The sequence below is a fragment of the Lissotriton helveticus genome, chromosome 4_1, assembly GCF_964261635.1.
Source record: "Lissotriton helveticus chromosome 4_1, aLisHel1.1, whole genome shotgun sequence".
Lineage (NCBI taxonomy): Eukaryota > Metazoa > Chordata > Amphibia > Caudata > Salamandridae > Lissotriton > Lissotriton helveticus.
In genome coordinates, this window is record NC_136063.1 from 2,125,688,873 (window position 1) to 2,125,704,928 (window position 16,056).

The following is a 16,056-nucleotide window of genomic DNA, read 5'->3' on the forward strand; positions in this document are numbered from 1 at the left end:
ACTTATACTGATACTAAGAAAAACATCTAATAACCCATATACCTACACATGTAGCTACTCACCAACCCATGCAGCCACTTATACACAAAGTGACACACTAATACATATATTTAAATATTTAAACATTACTCACTAATATATGTATTCACTAAGATACACTTAATAAGCGAGTTAACCAATCAATTTGTTTTTTTTAAAACATCCATGTAAACACTTATTTAAACATTTATTCTTTCATCAACTTTTACATATACATATATAACACATAATTATTTTTTAAAAATACGCACATTCACTGGATGGTGTCATCAGTGATGTCATGAGTGATGTCACTGACCATGTCATGAGTGATGTAATATGTGACGTCATCAGCAGTGCATTGCACGTGCAAGTTATCTATATGTCCAACTAACTATAACGTGGGAATTTCATTGGTTTTATGCGAGTAAAATTTCCAGCTAACTATAACTGGTGTGAAACCTATGGTTTTTTCAGTGAATATATATATATATATATATATATATATTACCTACTGGCGGTCGCCAGTAGATAATTATATTTAGGACCTAGTTTCTATAGGAAAAGCATGTTTTGATTTGCCAATGTCTTTGGCACCGTTTGACGAATCTTCGCAAAATTCCAAAAGTAATGGGGCACTCCGGTCAGTTCCTGTCCTGAAAGTTTTGAGATTATTCGTCATGTGGGAGCGAGAAAATAAGGGGGTCCCAAAATGCGTTTTCTGTGTGTGTATATATATATATATAACCCCGATTGGAGTTCGTAGCGAAACTTTGGCAGCCGCCCCCTCTTGCAGCCGCGAGTTAGGACATCGAGGAAGAATCGGTCAGCGACTGAGTCAGAGGATTTGTGGAGGATCGATTCCCTCGGTGAGTAAGACGGTACTGTGCAGAGGTGGGGAGATATCAGGCTGTAAGAACACTTAGCCGCTAAGAAAACGCGTGCTATTAGAAACCGCATACACCATATCCTTCAGCATGTCTGATGAGACTGTACGTCAGCGTGAAGCAACAGCCAACGAGGTGTTTGACAATCGGCCGGCGAATGTGTCCAATGCTTTGTTTGCCTCGAACAGCAGCCAACAAACAGAATGCAATGAAAAAACTTTTTGAGAAATCTGGAGAGAAACATGAAGCTCGAGATTACAAAATGGTGAGAGCACAAATCCTTAACTAAATACGCAGAGGTGGGTTGTGTGCCGAGAGGTCTTCGTATCCTGCTAGCACCAAGCCTTGACAGACCGAACCCCTGCATGCTCAAGGAATGGGGGAAGAGCAACCTCACCGCATCCATGAATTTGGTTCATATCCTAATTAAATACGCAGCCAATGACGGTTTAGAAATCCTCAAGGAAATTGAAAAAATCGATTAGTTAAATAAGTCAACGGAATCAGACTTTATTAAAAAACAAGAGAAGCGATCAACGAGAGGCTGCGCAAACATGAGGACAAGATTATAAAACGGAAAGCACACAAGTTTGCCCGAGATGAAACTGACTACAATAACGGTCACATTTTCACATTCGCTCGCAAATACAACATTGAAAACAGAAGAAATATAGTGACAAGGAAAGAGAAAACACTGGTCATGCTCAAACGGCTGGCAGTACAACTGACCACAATGAAGAAATCTCAAGCATTGACACAATTTCAATTACGAGCGAATCAAGTGCTGATGGAGAAGGGAGGCAACCATTAGGAACCAAATAAAATCTGGAACAGGAGCTGAATTTTTTAGTGGAAGAACTGCTTCGAACATTGAGACCGAGGCAAGAAAACAGGCAAAAAATACAAGAAACAACAAACGAAGAAGGGAAAGGAGAAAAAGATGCAACCAAAGGACAAAAGAAAAAGAAGAAAACCATGTGGCAATGGAAGAAGTAGATTTGGATAAATCTATAATTAATCTCTCATCTGTAGAACTTTCGTTGGCCGAAAAACAACTTTTGTCCTTGGGGTTGAACTTCTGTCCAGACCAGCCTTTCAATTATGCCTCAACCAGAATTTACATTTTTCGCTTTGTCAGCAAACTGAAGTTGAAAAAGTATTTTGTTCTGAAAAAAGATAAGGAAAAGAACAACAGCGAACACAATGGAGATAGTGGTGAGCAAGACCCGAGGTTAACAGCTGCAGATATTCCCACATTGTTAGCAATGCATGATCTAAATGCAACTGAATCTCAAAATACAGATTCTGACATCAACGAAGCCACACAGTCAAGATTAAGGAGAATAAATCTACTACAGAAGGGGGCTGGGATCAGCCCCTTTAAGAGTAAATCAAGCTTCACTCCTATGATGCCCAAGGATGCGGTGGACATTTACCACGATTGTGTCATTGAAGACATCAAAAAGTTACACTTACAAGTAAAATCTAAAAACACCAAAAAAACGAAACATATACAGCAAAAAAAGCGTGAATATGCCAACCTTATGAAAAAGTTGGGAGATAACAACGAGATCATAATTAAAAAAATCTGATAAGGGAGGTAACCTAGTTATCTGGCCTAAAGAGGACTACATCAGAGAAGCCAAAAGACAATTGAACTACGCTGTTTGTTATGAAAAAACAACTCATAAAGATTATATGAAGGCAATCGAGATCTTGAAAAAACAGTTAATGCAATGGCGTAGGGATGAATTTAAGTTTATGAACAATGAGAGTCCAGTTCTACCAGTATTGTATTTAATACCTAAAGTGCATGAAGCTGTTTCTCCCATACCTGGAAGACCTATCATTTCTGCCATTAAAAGCGTGGCAGAATAAGTTGGCCAATATATAGATTTTTTCTTGCAAGAGCTGGTCAAAACTTTACCAAGCTACATTAAAGACACAGGGAATTTCTTGTCAAAAACTAAGAATCTCCCATGGTCAGAAGATATGCTATTAATAGCATTAGATATAGAGTCGCTTTACACGAGTATTGATCATAGTGCAGGCCTAGCGGCAGTCAAATATTTTTTAGATCAAAGACCTAGCGAATTCTACCAACACAATAAGGCAATTGTTAGCCTAATTGAGTGGTGTCTGAACAACAATTTCTTCCTTTTCGGTAAGGATTTTTTCAGACAACTTAGAAGGTTGGCAATGGGAGCCTGTTTCTTCCCCAGCTACGCGTGCTTGCACGTGGGCTGGTGGGAGGAACAGGTACTGAAAAAAGAACACAAAGCACATTTTGATAAAAAACATAATGTGTTTCCCTAGGTACATTGACAACATTTTTATTTTGTGGAAGGGAAGTGAGATAGAAGCACTCAATTTTATTGAAGCTATTAATAACAATCATCTCAACCTCCATTTTACATCCCACATTGACAATAACAGCATAGAATTTTTAGATGCCAGAATGTATGTCAGACAGAACAAAGTGGAAACAACTCTTTTCAGGAAGCCTACGGCTGGTAATGTGACACTCCATGCCTCCTCGCTCATCCTAAACATCTTATCGCGAGGATCCCTTATGGGGAGTTGCTGAGATTGAAAAGAATTTGCAGTGTAGAAGCAGACTTTGAAAGATGTGCAACAGAATTAATGTTAAGACTCAAAGTGCGTGGATATTCTGATAAAATGCTCAAAGATGCTATATCCAAAGCCAAATTGAGATCTAGAAATAGTTTGTTGCCGAACATCTCTTTGGACAGTGTAGAACCCCCAGATCAGATTGCCCCAGAAGTAGAGCCAGTAGAAAATCAGGGCCCTAGACTTATAACTGCCTATAGTGAGATTGAACGGAAGATCAGATCTATAGTGAAAAAGAATTGGGCAATTGTACTCACTGATCCAGTACTGCGTATTAGCTTACCATTAACTCCTACCATTACATTCAGTAGAGCAAGAAACATGGGTTCAATTTTAGATCAAGCCAGTCGTGAAACCAGACAAAATTCTACTTGGCTGAAACCTACCCCAGGCTTCCATAAATGCTCGTCATGTAGAGCGTGTAAATTCGGCGTTAACAAGAACGAATACTATACGCCTTTCAGCTCTAGGGGAACCAAGATAGTGGGAAGTTTCAATTGCAGGACTGAATTTGCTGTATATGTCCTCACGTGCTCCTGTGGCCTGAATTAAATTGGCAGTACGAAGCTGCAGGTGCACGTGAGGATTTTGCAGCATCATCGCACGATTTTGCACAGTGACCCTACATACCCAGTAGCTCGACACTTCAAACAAGTACACAATAACGATGTGAATTGTTTGCAATATTTTGTTGTTGCATCCGTACCAAAACAGCGCAGAGGAGGAAACAGAGAATTGCTGCTAAGACAACTAGAAACCAGGCTCATATTTGAATTCGACAGCAAAGGCCGAATGGGCTTAACAACTCAGAAGATATGTATACCTTTCTCTAGCTATCCCCTCTAAATATTGAAAAGTCTGTGCTGAGCTGCTCTTGTAGTGTTATAAATTGTGTTCAAGTTAGGACATATATAGACAAATGCATATTAGTGTATAGTGAGAAAAAAACTGTGGATATGCTATGAATATCTCTGCACTAATGGAATTTTGATATCACACTAACTATTTCAATGCATTTATCTAAACATTTGGACACAAACAAACATTCGCACTATGATACAATGTAATTCCTCGTCAGTTTTATTACAAAACTTTGCTATGTTTTTATAACACTACTGCACTATGTTTTTAGTATGGATGAATTGTTTTATATAAGATTTTAACAAATATGAAATTTTATATTTCCATTGTTTTATCTATATTTATACATTCATATTGACACATGCTAAAGCATTTTATTCTCTAACTTACAGATCATAATAGCACTGTCTTGCACAAATTATCTTTCGCTGCTATGCACTGTTTTGCACATTCCTAAAAAGACAGTTTTTTAAAATTCTTCTATGTTTACAGTCAAATATAATGCAACTGAGTATACTAAAACCACATGAGTAGATAGAGAAGGACTTGCATAATACTTGGATTTAATCTGGAATAAAATGCTTATACACTATAAGCTATTACAAGCTATAATATTGGCTAATATTGGCATTCTGGATTTTATATGCCGTATTTGTTAGTTCATGAATTTGTTTTTCCTTTCATTAATCTCTATCGAAATACAATGGACTGTTGATATATTGTGTATTCAAATGCATTTAAGCAGCAATTTTGGTATATTGCAATATACAACTAAATACAGTGGTTTTTCATTTGCCTTATAATAGTGTCATATATAACAAATTATATATGCATATGATGATTTTATCTAAATGCAGCAGACACACAAAAAAACTCTTTTAACTAAGATTATGTCTAAAGTCTGTTTTCATGCTTCATTATCATGTGACTGTATCATGTGATCTGGGCGGGTATGTAGCAGCTTTTAAAAATAACCAGTAAACATACAGTCTCTATGTGATCAAGGGCTTCTGAGTCCGAAACGCGTCATCAGACGTGGCTGAAGCTGGATGTGAAGGTTTAAATAAAACATCTTGCCTGGATAAAGTGGTCCGTTTCTCCTTCTTCGCCGCTGCAGTGGAAGTAGCAGGAGTTGCTGTTTGTGAATATATATATACCTATATAAATTACAGCTCCATTTGCACCAACAAGCCAGTGCACTCGTAGGTGGGTGCTCTCTGTGGTGGTGCTCCACAACAACAATCAATGCTCCAAATGACTTCCCTTAGTTTCAAAAGAAAGGGGACACTGACGAAGGAAACGAAAAGCGTCTGTCTTAAGCTGTTGATGGCGAAATAAAGACCTGCTACGCTATATATATATATATATATATATATATATATATATATATATATATATATATATAAATATATATATATGTATATATATATATATATATATATATATAAATATATATATATATATATATATATATATATTAGAGTATTTTGCAACAATATCTGTAATTATAGAAATTGGCATCACAAACCATTTGAATGTTAAGAGAACAAATAGTCTGTGCTATTTCTAAATATATACTCACTTTTTTTCTGATGGAGGACATAACGAAACATGAGTTCCGTCAATGCATCCTATGACGTGGAAATTAGGCTGTATGGTAAAATTTCTATTTGGCTAACTGTAACTCCTGTGTGTGGTAGGGAAATTTATATGAAAATTGATTCTCTGTAACATAGCATCCAGGAAATGAACATAATACCTGACTATGGGTGGGGATAGAATTGCTCCTGAGAGTGTTTCTCTCAAGCTGGGGCTTAATTTCAGCTATTATATCTAAAATAACTGCACTCCCTGTATTTGTCATAAATTTCCCCAGTTGTATGTTGGAAAAGTGTAACTCACAGTATAAGTTCCTTTCTTGTCTCCTGGTTCTCTGCAAACCATAGAAAATGTGCATACATACAATTTTAATGTTACTAACACATATTTGTTACAATGTGGGTGTTAACTTTGTAAAGTTGTTAGTCCTGCAAATCAATTTCCCAGCATATAATATTTAGGAAACGTTATTAGATGTAGCTTTGTTTACCCCAGGAATGCATCAAGGAAGATAAAGAACTTCTTGGTAAGCATCTTTGGCTGATATAATGTTTTATTTACATAACTTATAACAAACTAACATGTACATAACTTTTGCTATTACTGTAATTAATTTGTACATTACATTTGAACACATATCTACACAAATAGTCACCTGACATCCTCGTTGCAATCACATACAAAGCTGTAATTGTAGAAACCCCGGGTGCATTTTGGGCCAGTTTATATATGCTGCACCTGGTTACCACTTAATTGGAATTGGTGGTGAATTGCTCATGCAAATGGGTATTTGCGACTATTCACAATTTGCCAATATTTCATTTCTTTAATTTGTGACTTGACAATAGGGAATTGCAAACAGCAACCCGCAAACTCTGATCCCTAAAATAACAAACAGGCAAAATGTTCCTTCGGAAAAGTAGCGAAGCAAATGCTTTTGTAGATAGGAAAAGCCCATTTTTGTTGTGGTTGTTAACCAGGTTGTGACTTGTAAAGATGTCCAAGAAAGAAAGATCTCAATCAAGATGTATGCAGTTTTTGGGAAGTCGGGAACAAATTAACAGTGCAGAAATTATATTTTAATGAAATGCGGTAAAATTATACCCCCGGAAAAGTTGAGGAACACAAAACCTTTAATATTTGCTATGAAAGCCATTTACGCATTTGTAAAAAATAAGTGTAGAGTGAAAAATATGTATTGGTGCCCATATTTGGACAAGGAGATGGAGAGAAAAATCTGCAATTGCGTGGAGTTTGGCAACTGATAAAATCCACAAACCACTTTGCCCTGATTTGTGTCTCAATCCCAGTCCAGAGATGCCATGGGATAGAGTCAGTAGAGATGAGATGGGACCCGTATATGAAGATAATGTAGAGACAAGATATGTTTTTGTGATGATTGATCATTTTTCAAAATTGCCAGAAGTTAAGGCAGTGCAAAAAGCAGACTTTGAGTCTATAATGACATTTTTGGATAGAACAGTTTAGTGAGAAGGATCACCCAGGTGCTTTTTAAGTGATAATTGTTCTCAATTTCTGTCAATTCCAAGATTTTGTGAAGCGGAACCGTATCATCATACTAGAACTCTTTTGTTTATCACACTGAGGGAAATGCCATTTTTAGTGCTGTGATAGTCATTAAAAGCATAATTCAATTGGCCAGGAACAATAAACATAAGGGGGGAAAGAAATGATGAAAATTATCTGGTTTTCCCGAATTATATTGTGCAATGTTATGGCACTTAGGCCTTTCAAATTAAAATGAAAGGCAGAGTACCACTTGCCCAAAAAAATCTTTGTTGGATGTCTAAATCCAGACAAGTCAAATGTTTATCTGACAGTGTTAGAAGAGACACTGTCCCAATGCACATGAGGCAGATATATCTTGGTTTGACATTAAACATGGTACTAAGAAAGTGAAATTAAATATAGGTGATTGGGTCAGAGTGAAGAAGGAAGGAATGGTGCCTAAGAATGAGTGTAAATATGTACTACTGTTAAGGTAGAAAATTGTTTTGTAATTCTGCGCTTCTGAGTGATGGTGCGGTATGGCAAATGGGTAGATTATCCAAATGCAACCAAACAACTGTGTAAAATAACTCCGGGTGCATAGTTATGACTGGATGGGTCAGGAAGAGTTGGCAGGATGAGATATGAGGTATACACATTCCTCATAGGACTGTGGAGATGAAATGCCGGGAATGGATACTTATTCAGAAGTAAATAATAGGGACCAAATAGGAAGATTTAGTATAGGTATTGTGAAACCCAAGAAATATTAAGATTACGTATGTAAATGATATCTTGGTATTGTAATACTCTTTAAGTACATTTGGTAAAATGTTGCATTTTGTTGTGCTTGTTTTCCTGAGCTCTTACAGTTCCTTGACCATTGTTCTTGTATTGTAATAGAAAGAAGTGTGTTGTGCTTTCAATTTAAATGTAAATTGTACCTTTGTGACCACCATACTATTAGTTGGTGAACGTTCTTCTTTTAGCGTGTAGGATACTTGGAATGTAGAGTGCAGAAGCGAATAGAAGGAGCACACTGCTTATTCACGGCTGTAATAAATTATACCTGGATAATCAGCACCTGAATGGAGCATATATGCCACAGTGCCTAAAATCCATCCTTCCCCAACCTAGGGAAGCCTGGACAAATGCCCCCGCTCCAGAAGCCTGCCCCCTAATACTACCTAAAAATCCTATTGTTTCCTACAACACAACATCGCTTGCTGAGGCGGTCACCCCAGCTAGGACAGCGTGCGGGACAACCTTTTATTGACCCTTTCTCCACAAAGAGCTAAAACGCTTTGCTAAATGCAATGGTAACCATGATCCAGTGTTGGCAGCGTGAGCCAAACACAGTGAGGACATGCAACAATGGATGGGTAAATACAGCAGGCATCAACAATCGCATACCGATTAATCGAACAAGATGAAAGGAGTTCTGCTTTGTCCTCAAAGCTCTTGCTTCTGCTTAGTCACCTTCAGTCTAAAAGAAGCTGGTAATGAACAAGCAATGGTTGTCTCCCTGGCGACAACTTTGCGCGACCTGTTCGCCCCATATTAAGGGCTTGGACTTGGCAGTCCACAAAGGCCTTTTTGTTTGCCCATGTTCAAAAGAGACGGTATGGCAGCCGGCAATCTGCGAAAGATCTGTACATCCTTTGTCCAGGCCCTACTTTGATAGTTCTGTGTAATCTGGCATTCCAACTTTAAAAGAGTGGGATAAAAGAAATGGAAGCTGTCCAGAAATGAGTGGACAGAGCAATCTCACGTCACATGACCTGGAACGCAAACCAGCACTGAGAAACCATTGGAAGACATGTTTCAGTATTTTGTGAAGAAACCTTAACATGATTCTGCATATTCAGGAATTTGTCAACCTCCATGTGCAGAAATAGTTCATGCATTGGCATAATTGGTCTCTTTCACCTTGCCTGAAACAGACGATTGAGAGTCAAATATTTGCACATGAACTCCGATCCCCGTATAAAATGTTTTTACCCATTATTGCTATATGGTTATCAGAATACTGAGATGCCATAGGAAAAGGATCAATTTACTTATAGAAAAACACTTCCGATAGATTCACTTGAAAACTACATTAAAATGTGGAACAACAAAAAAACATAAACAAAATGTGTTCAGAATACATTTAAAAATCTCTATTTATTTCGAATCACATTACCAATGTACATGAAATATTCTTAATTCTTAATAGATAATGATCAATGATGTAGAAAAACATCCAATAGTCATACTTTCAAAAACGCTGGTTTGATTATTGATGAAGAGGGAAAAACATCAGATACAGACACAAGACTAACAGGAAAAATAAATTATCGCGACCCTGCAAAATTGTAGGAAAAGACATTTGCAGCATTTTAGGAAGAAGCATATGGTTTTATGCCAAGGAATGGATCGACCTTAAAGGTCTTCAACAGCCCACTTATAATTGCAACATGTCTCCCCTAATAACAGTTATTAAGAATTATATATATTGACCACCAATAACAAAACATTGCACAACTATCCCCAGTTCAGCTAGTCAATTGAACAAAGAACAATAAAAGAAGAAGCAAATCCAGAACTGAAAAAATGCTAATTAGAAATAAGGGAGACGTGGAAAAGAAAATGGAAGGTCATTGTAGGAGTGAAACAGAGAGGAGCATGGAAAAGAAAAGGGAAGGAAAAAAGTCAAAAGAAGAAAGAACTGTTTGCATGATAATGCTCTGCTACAATATGGACGGAGGGTACGTGTAATGCTAAGGGTAAGTCTATCTGGATGTCACCTACTAATCAATATATTTATCTGATTAATCAGATGGACCGTATCATTGGTACAGTGTTCTACTATACACAGCTAACATCCATCTCTGGAGAGCCAATCGTTGACACTGTTCTTGAAGGGTGAAAGACCTCTACTCAGGTTAGGGAGAAACACGCTGGAATCTTGATACTGGCCTTGAAGCATGCTAAACCTCTACCCTAGTTAGGGAGGAACCTGGCAGGTATCCTGAGAAGGATCCTTGAAGGTGACGAGGGGTGTTTGCATTGGAAGAGAGGCACATCTCTGCAGCGGAGGACTACAGGACAACAGAGTCGTGACAGATCTCGAAGTGCGTAGAAATTTCAGGAGCACTGAACATAGCACAAATGTAAGGGAATAAGAGGCTCACAATGACTTTGCACCACATAGTGCATGAGGAACCTACTCCCACTAGGAAAGCGATCTCTTATGTCCCATTTATGTAGAAGTTGGAAATATGTTCAGGTGCATCACAAATGTGCATAACGTGCAATTATTTGAATGTGCATTAACACATTCCAAAAATGTTGAATATGCGTTTGCATGAGCAATTCTTTAGGACTTATGCTCATTATTTTTTGGGTAGTAACAATCTTTACCGTAACTCATTATAAATGTGTGTTCTTCATTTAATTAATAGCCGGTTCATACACATAGATACTTAGAAATCACCTCAGGAAATAATGGCCTGATTACGATGTTGGGCGGACAGAAAGCAGGACTGCCCGACTAGGCGGTTGCAATGTGTGTATTTTGTATTGCGGCGTGTGCTGCGGGCTGCAGCATATGCCACAATAGAAAGAAAACACATTTAACACATCCTTGCACTATGTTTGGATGTTTAGAGGGGCACCATCGGTGCTGCCTGTGAGAGGTTGGCCTGGTATAAGATGTCCACTAATGTAAGTGGGCAACTTGCACCAGTCCAGACAACCCTTATGGTGATTTAAGAGGTCTTAGACAATCTTAGAAAGCTCTCTAAGTGGTAGCAGTGGAGAGCAGCCTTCAGGCTTAGTCCAGAAGGAGTGTAAAGCAGCTTTCTTCACCAGAATGCAATCTTATAGTATAGATTAAGTGAAAAAGAACCACACCAAGTATCTATAAAAATATGTATTTATGGGGGGGCGTGGCTTGGCCGGCTGCAAGATGGCCGCACTCTGAGTGGGCTCTGCCGGCCAAGCGCAATTATCCGACAAAATCCTCTGGACATCACCACCTGCTGTGCACTGCTCCGCTAATCTTCACCCCTCAGGGTTGTCCCGCACTCACCTGGCCGGTTTTGGTGCCCGCACAAGCCTGCTGGATGAGACTGCCTGCGACGCTGGGAGCGCGGAGCTCCTGTGCCGGTGCCGGCCCACACATCGCTGGGCCCGCCTTCGCCTGGAGGTCGACTGACTGCTGATTGCTGGTCCCCGCGGTGAAGACAATCCTCCTGCCCCCTCCGGTGAGTCTCGCCGCTGCCCGGGGGTGTGCCTGCGGGGGTGGGGGCCGCTTGCTGGGTGGCCTGGCTGTGCGGCGCTGCGGCCTTGCGAGGCCTAGCTTCCTGGTCTCGTTTTATCGAGCTTGCCGCGGCGCTGCTGTCGCCTGGTGGCTGTAGCGGCTGGCCCCCCTCGCCTCCTTCGTGGGCATTCTCCCGTGGTGGGCGCTGACCCTGGAGCCGGGAGCACTCTGGCGGGCTGCCTTAATCTTCTAGTGGCGACATCTAGGACCTTCTCGCCCCCGGCTCCCCTCTGGTCCGGGGCCTGCCGCCGGGCGGGCCGCGATGCCGACTGCTGCCCTCGCTGACACCTGGAGCTGCCCGGCCGGACGTCTGCGGCCTGCCCTGTGCCCCGGGACCCTGGTCATCTTCCTGGTCACCTTCCTCTGCGGCTCCCCACATCGGATTTGGGGCTCTGCGGGCCCGCACACCACAACCTTGGAGGCCCCTTGCTGGGGGGCCCGAAATCGTTTGGGCTCTGCTGAACTCCTCGTAGTTTTTGGGCTGCTTCCAGTCTCACTGTACCTGCTGCCACTCAGGCCCTTTTATTACTGCTGGTGCTCCGTTTCACCCTGATCTGTGCTTTGAGCTGCTAGTGGGGTGCCCGCTATTGGCACGGCAGCTCTGTTGGTCCCGTCATGTTCTGCGTGGACTCTGACCCTGCACGGTGAGATTGAGGCGGGGTTGGGTACTAGATAATCTGCTGCTGGGCTTTTGGTCTGCTGGGTGCCTGGACTTACTGGCCTGCCTGCATGGTGCATTAACCGGCGCGAGCAGGTCGCTCCTTCGGTACTCTCGCTATGAACTTTGGGACGTCTCTGTCTGATATCTGCTCCTATTAGCAACTCCTGGGCTGCATTTACACCTTCCCTGTGTGGTGTCTGGCAGTCTTTGCTCCTTTTTTCGCCCGAGTCCTTCTGTGTCGGGCCGTGTGGCTGCTCCTTTGCACACCCTCGCTTCCACTCCAGGGCCACTGTAGCTGACCATTGCCTTCTGCGATGGGGAAGAATGACCCTAAGCAACCGAAGATTGCTTTTGAACTGCGGTGGTCCTCTTGGCAGGATGTCGCAGGCGCTGACGGTTCGGACTCTTCTGCAGGGGGCGGTGAGGCTCCACTGACTCGTGAAGATGACCTCAAGGCAATAATGTTGGATGTCAAGTCCACGGTTACTGGCATAGCGACCCAGCTGGACCAGCTTTCGGCCCGTCTTGACCAGGTCAAATCCCGCGCGGACTCCCATGACAATCGCCTGCTACATGTGGAATCTAGGGTCTCCGACGCGGAGGACGCCGCCACCCAGGATCGGCAAAAGATACTACAGATGGACAAGCTATTAGCCATAATCCGGGATAAGAATGAGGATTTGGAGGCCCGTTCCCGGAGGTGTAACTGCGTATCACCGGCCTTCCGGAGTCCACGAACATTCTAAAAATGGAGGACTTCGTGGAGAAGCTGATTAGGGAGCTCTTAGGAGACGTCCTGTCCACGGTCTTCATTGTGGAACGAGCACACCGCTCCCTGGGTCCCCGACGGCGTCAGGGGCTTCCCCCGCGACCCACCATCGTGAAGATACTAAACTACCGGGACGCAATCCTCCGGGCGGCACGTGATAAGGGCTCCATCACTCACCAAGGGAATGCCCTGTCCTTTTACCCTGGTTACACCCTCGCAGTGCAAGCAGCCCGGAGGGAATTTCTACCTGCCAAACGCATCCTCCACAAGCATGAAGTATCTTTTTCCTTGGCCTACCCGGCGAAGCTGCGGGTTCGTCAGGGGGCAAAAACGCTGGTTTTCCCAGACCCCAAGGATGCCCTGTCATTTGCCAAAAAACTGGATCGCGAGGCCCGTTCTTTTCCTTCCACACCTCAATCTGATGGAGCTGGTCACCTGAGTGAGAATGACTGAGTAGCGCTCTCTTTACTACATGTCTTATTGCTGTTATCTTGGAAATGATGTCTGTTTCTCTTCTGCTTGGCCACCCTGCTTTCTTGCAGGGGGGTATGCTCGGCCCTGACGTGCCCCTACGGATGATTCCCTTCTTTGTCCTCTGTTTTCTGACTCCTGGTTGTGGGTTCCTGGGGTGGGAGGGGTGGTTTGCTCAACCTGATTGGGGGGTTGGAGTGGGTGGGGGGAGGTTGAGGTGGGTGTTATTGGGATTGACTGGTAGAGGTGAGGGTGGTGGGGGGATTGGGGTTTGCCTGGGGTGTTGAGTGTGTTGTGGGGTGAAAAATGTGGGGGGTGGCATGCTCTGTGGGCTCTTTGTAGACAATGGACTGTTTGAACTGGGGGGCGGGGGGGTTGTTCTGTTCCTCTAGTTAGATGGTGGCTTTGTTTTGATGCCGAACTGTTGCGTCATGCTGACTTTGCATGTTCCGTTGTAGACAATGTGCTATGCTTGCATTTTTGTCTTTCAGATTTCACTGCAATGTGCGGTGTTTCTACTCTCAGGCATTTCCCTCTTAATTGTGGGTCCCTGGGGTGGGGCGGGTGGTGTGCTCGGCCTGATTGGGGGGTCGGTGTGGGCGGGAGGAGGGTGGGGGTTGTGTTTCTGGGCTCCCGGTCTGGTTCTGCTGGGGGGAGAGGGTGTCCCCGCCTGACTGGGGGCGGTGGGAGGTGGGGATGGGTGGGGTACTGCTGATCGCTTTGCTTTTCATGTCCTGTATGTGATTTGTCAAGGGATTTTTGGGGGGTGGTTGGGTGGGTTTCAGCATCGGGTAAACTGGTGGTTTGTTTTTCTTGTTGTCATGTTCTTGCTTCATCGTACAAATGCAGGTTCCTGTGCAGATACGGCATCACCTTTGTGGTCGATCTTTTTGGCATTCACTGAACGATACTGTGTAATTTGCTGTGTTTTCTGTTCAACGCCATGGCTGTCTCCTCTCCCCCATGTACTGTCTTTGATGTGCTGGCCCCCCTCCATATTTCCTGCCTCGCCCCCCCCCCCTTTCTTGAGGTGGCATGCTCTCTGCTGTTGTTCCCTCTCGCCCTGTGCTCCTGCTGCGCCGGCATTACTCCGTGGATCCCACCTTCCCGCTTTAGTTCCTCTGGGTCTAGTGCTGCCTGGCCTCCCGTCTCGCGGCCTGTGTGTAATTGTCCCACATCTCTGGTCCTATGGCTGACTTCACCTGCTAGTCCTGGAATGTTCGCGGTCTAAATGACCACCGCAAGGCCCGGCTGACACATGCACACTTGCAGCACCACCAGGTTGACATTTGTCTCCTACAGGAGACTCACCCACTCCCCGACTCGTCCTCTAGGCTTTGCGCAAGATATTGGGGGGAATCCCACTCTTCCACTTACTCCTCCTATGCCAGAGGAGTCTCAATCCTGTTGCGCCTCGGCCTCCCCTGGCAGACCTCCCACTCCATAGTTGACCCTGATGGTCGTTATGTTATCCTTCACGGGTTGCTGCTTGCTGAGCCGGTCACCATCGCTGCGGTATATGGCCCGAACACGGATGACCCCGAGTTCTTCTATAATGTTTGGCGGCTGATTTCCTCCTGTGGCCCTGCAGCGGTAGTCTGGGGTGGCGATTTTAACGTCACGCTATCTGCGGATATGGACAGGTCGGGTTCCTACCGATCTCACCCGTGAGCAACCGCCGCCTTATCTTCTATATTATCGGACAACTCGCTTGTTGATGTCTGGCGTCACCTCCGCCCCGACGCGCGTGAGGGCACGTGCATTACGGGTGCCAGAGGCTGCTGGTCTCGCATCGACCTCTGGCTGGTATCGCCGGACGTGCTGTCCTGGACCACGGACGCCACTCACATGGTGCGCATGCTCTCTGACTATGCTCCGGTACGTCTACTTATTCGTCCTCCCGACTCACAGCATCGTGCATTCACCTGGTGCCTCCCTTCCAACGCTCTTCGGGATACTGTTTTTTGTGATGAGATACACTCCGCCATCGTCAATTACTTTGAGCTTAATGTAGGCTCGGTAGATTCGGCCTCTACGCTATGGGAGGGGTTCAAAGCTTTCATCTGGGGAGAGTGTATATCTAAGCAGGCCGATGTCCTCCGGGCCATCCGCTCCACTCTTACCCGTCTGGAGGGGGAGATTCGGGACCTTGATGCTTCTATTGCGAACGGCGCTGGCCCCCACGCTATGGCGCATTTGCGTCAAAAGCACTCTGAATTCTCTGAGGAGACTGGTCGCGATCTATCCTTTCTGGGAAGAGAGGGCCGTGCCCGCCGCTTCGGGGAGGGTGACCGCCCGGGACGCACCCTCGCCAATCTGCTGCACCCACTGCATGCTTCTTCTT